Here is a 4,497-nt window from a genome sequence, read left to right on the forward strand (position 1 = left end):
CAACAGAACGAATATTAAGCTGTTCTTGAGCTTGTTTAGCAGAGTGTTTCTTAGAGGATGTAGCCATCGTTACCTACTTCACACAAAAATCGTAGACCTAAGACTAAATATGTGGTAAAAAACAATGTATTTAAGGGAAAAACTGTGGAGCCGTGATGACAAACTACTGCATCCCTCGCCGGTCACGTGACTCCCCCCCCGCGTTACAGGATTTCTGACTGCTTTGATGCATTCAAGAACTCCGAATGAACACATTAAACAAACACATAGGCCTATATGGGAAAGTCTGTTTCAACACCCATGCAAAGTTTGCCTTGACAATATTCTCTGAGTTCAAGCGATAAACGTGAACTGTCGTGCTGCTTATCTGCAGTGTTAAACAGCTTCCTTCCTTTTTTTGATTTAAGATGTAAGAACTTAGCCTCCAAAGACTCCTATATTTTCTGAGTTTTACAGACTCAGATCTCTCTCTCTCTCTCTCTCTCTCTCTCTCTCTCTCTCTCTGTCTTTCTGTGTGTCAGTACAATATTTCGGGTGAAACGTTACTCAGCAGCCAATCACTGGGATGCCTGGCTGTAAATTTGGGTTATTTCCCCGCAGGACGCTATTGTTCTTCTAAGGCTGCACTGACCATTACAGTTTATCAAAAAGCCGCTCGCCCTTAGCTCGCTCCATTATTTATCACTAACATGCAAAAAGCTCATTAAAGGGAGAAGCCGAGTTCTTTCATTTGCCTTTATTGCACTATAAATCAGCTCATTTGTTGAGTAGCAGGCAACTCATCACTGATTCCTCGTGCTGAAGGCCAGCCTGCTGTGAAACACGGAGCTCGGGATAAGGCACTCAAGGTTTGATGACGTTTCTGACCCCAAATCTTACTTTGATCACTGGAAGTCAGCGGTGATTAAAGCTAAGAAAAGGTAAGTCTGATCACCGTAAACCATTGAAATAATGTTCTGTTTCTACCTCAGTATTTGAAGACCTACGAATATCAGGCTACTCTTTCAGGTCTCTTCATTGGCAGCCATGTTTTTCTGGGTCCTACACAGCAAGCAAGGTTTAAGACATAACATTGTGCTGTCATTTCACCTGATATTTAGTTTGAAACGTTTTGTAGCAAATTGACAAGAGTAATCTGTGAGCATTTTACTAGAATAAGACAGAGCTTTGTTAACTGGAAGCGCCACGATAGCAGCGCTAATTTACTTTTTTTCCCCATTTCACTACAACAGATACTTGATGATTGCAGCAGCTTTTTATCTGAGTAAATACCACTTACACGTGTGCAATAACAGACGCTTAAAATGAGAGCGAACACAGACGGTGTGATGCAACATTCATGTCGTTGTAGATGTGCATTCACTTCAGCTTGGCTTATTACTTCATCATGAGCAGAATGCATTGGCTTGTAGGCTACCGTGTGATATTTTAGATAATGATGGCCTCTAATTGGATTAATGGTCTATTTGCAAAGTGATATCAAAGCTGAGTGCTTTGTTTTTGTTTGGTCCTTTTAAGCAGGTATCAATGCAGTTGTCGATCATATAACTCTAATTACTTGCAGGTGATTCATCAGTAAGATTCACCTGCACTTTAGGCTAATACCTCTCACAGCTAATTACAAAAAAAGACACACTTATCAATGCATAACTCAGCAGCAGCTATTTAATCACGCTTTGTGCACATCATTACAGTGCAGATCATTATTTTGCTCATACGGGAAAAACGTGAATGAGCTGCGTCTGACGAGCCGTCAAGACGGCTTTATTCAGACGCTGCACCATTCTATCAGGTGGAATCACATCAGCTGGGAGTTTGTGGGCACGACTGTGTGCCGGTGTTCTGCACATCAAACGTGACGAGGAGAACAGAGGGACGCAAATAAGGCGCGCACGAAGAGTGAAAGCAGTCCCGCACAACAGGAGATGCAGCTCGTTCAACGCAAAATGAATACAGCTGACGTCAGGGCTGTATTTTATTGGCTCCATCCTTTTTTGACTGCACACACATCTACTCATTTGTTCCTGTGAGCCTGTTTTGACAGCGTGGGATGGTGGATAGAAGCCTCCAGCAGCAAGCTTGCAGGATGGCTTTGGCTCGGAAAACACATGTTCAAAAGGAACACAAGTTCAGTTCTTTCAAGCAGACAAAAAAAACAGCAGCCATTCTTTTACAGATCACTTCAACACTTCTTCAGTCATAGGATGAAAGCAGCCTGAATGAAGCGACGTGCACTGGTTTGCGTGCTCTCTGGTTCGTGTCCCAGTGGGCGCTGAGTCTGAGCCACCGGGCCTGAAGCGACGTCGGATTGAAGCTTAATTATATCAACGTGATTCACAGCTGGGTTTGAAAGGCTCTCAGTCCCATTAACTGCCAGAAGTGAAACTTATCATCTTCAGAACACAGATTCACTTGAAAACTGAACTTGTGACCCATATAAATACATAAATACAGTGAGTGTTTTGGTTGTTGTAATAAGCAAAACAATAAAATGCAGATTAACCACCAAGACAAGGGACCTGTTTTGGCTCTTAAGGAGCTGTATGTGATCAGTTTGTCCTCCAGCAGATTAAGCATATGGTGGCATAACAAAGGAATAGCTCAGGAAACCCAAGTCAAGCCTGACTTTTATAGAACTCTGGCAGCAGCATTTTGGATCAGCTGAAGACTTTTTCGGGAGTTTTTCACACATTCTGATAATATAGAGATACAATAGTCCAACCTACAAGGGATGAATGAATGCATCTGCGTCATTTTGGGACAAGACGTGTCTAATTTTAGCAATACTGCGCAGGTGGAAAAAGGAGAAAAAAAGATACCAGCTCTCAAAGTACTTTCATACGTCAAGCAATTTAAAAATGCACAATGGAAGGAATGAATTCTGTTTTCATGTCCCTCCGGTGGATTAAAAAGCAAAGAAAACAAAAGACTTCAAAACAATTAGCAATTCAGTTTTCTCCAGAACAGGCTGCTTTTGCTGGAAAATGCACACTGATTCGGGACTGCTGCTATTATCCACCGCAGGTCACTCACCGGTGTGAAAAAGGATAAATCATGTCATGCTTACTTAGCCAGTGTATCTAACACTGAGCCAGGTGTGATAAAAGTACACACAGCTGCGCTCGCTTAAAGGGAAGATTTTGAACTTTTGAGGTGGCTGTGGTTTTGTCGCGTGTAGGTAAGTGCAGCAGTCGATTGGGTCCTCGTCTAGAGCCAGAATCATTACAACGAAGAGTGCAGATTCAACAGTTTTCTACACTGAACTCACTGAAAAGCTCATGGCAGCTGACGGGCCCTTTCTTGGCTCGCGGGCCCACAGCTCCATCTACTTAACTAAAGACGGGAGGTTTCGAAGCAGATCCCTGTCAGGTTTTGTAATTGAAGCATTTAGTTCTATTAGACGAGGTACCTGAGGAACCTTATTACTGGCAGCTCATCCCTTATTTAGTACAATTGCAAAAGATGACATAAAAAAAGAGGATTGACTGCAGGAGTTAGTGTTGCTATAAAGTGTCCCACACTGCTGAGGGCTGATCATCATGCTTGTACAGTGAGAGGGCCCAGGCAAAATGTCCTCACAGAAGGCAGAGACTGTATCACTCAGCCTTCATCATCAGCCCGACTGATGACATCACATCAAGTAAACACTAACTGTGTGTAATCTGACTCAGCATTTGCTCTATTGTTTTCCTTGATTGAATTTTTCACGTGCGTTTGCAATCAAACCACAGCCGCCTATTTTGTGCTAATTCAGCCATACACATATCAAAAATGTTCAGCCCATTCAGCAGACGGGCGCTATGACATTCGGGTTTTGGAGCTTTTCTACTTTTCAAAATGTTTAACTTTATTTATAAATACTTTTCCTTGCAGAAATATATTAATATTTCTCCAAATCATCCAAAAAAACCATTGTTCCCTTTAAAACCTGCTTCAGCTGCAGGCTCAGGTTTTGTAATCTTATGCTGCTTTTAGTTTTTAGCTGCTTTTGGCTACTATTCTGCAACACGTAGGTTTTTAGCTAGCATTTTGCTAATTTTAGTCTTTAGCTACTATTCGGCTACTTTTAGGTTTTACCTAGCCTTTTGCAACTTTTACCCAGCATTTTTGCTCCTTTTAGCTTTTAGCTAGCCTTTTGCTTCTTTCAGATTTTAGCTAGCATTTTGCTACTTTTGGCTTATAGCTAGCATTTAGCTAGTGTTCTGCCCCTTTTTTTTAAACAAATGTGTTGCTTCTTTTAGCTCCAACAACTCAGCTTTTGCTTCTTCAGCAAATTCATTCAGCACTCACTCAACATTCACTCTGTATTTTTACAAAAAAAAAAATACAATTTCTTTGGGTAACATCCACACAATAAATTGCCACTCTGACCTCTTTTGTGTGCATCTGCGCCAAGATTAGACAGAAATGTGTTTTGCTTTTGTTTTAATGAGTGTAAAAGGTAGGAACAGTGTTCACTGAGGGGGCAGCTCTGAAACAAAGACCAGAGGAGGAGGA

Source organism: Kryptolebias marmoratus, linkage group LG1 (assembly GCF_001649575.2).
Source record: "Kryptolebias marmoratus isolate JLee-2015 linkage group LG1, ASM164957v2, whole genome shotgun sequence".
In the NCBI taxonomy this organism is placed as follows: domain Eukaryota; kingdom Metazoa; phylum Chordata; class Actinopteri; order Cyprinodontiformes; family Rivulidae; genus Kryptolebias; species Kryptolebias marmoratus.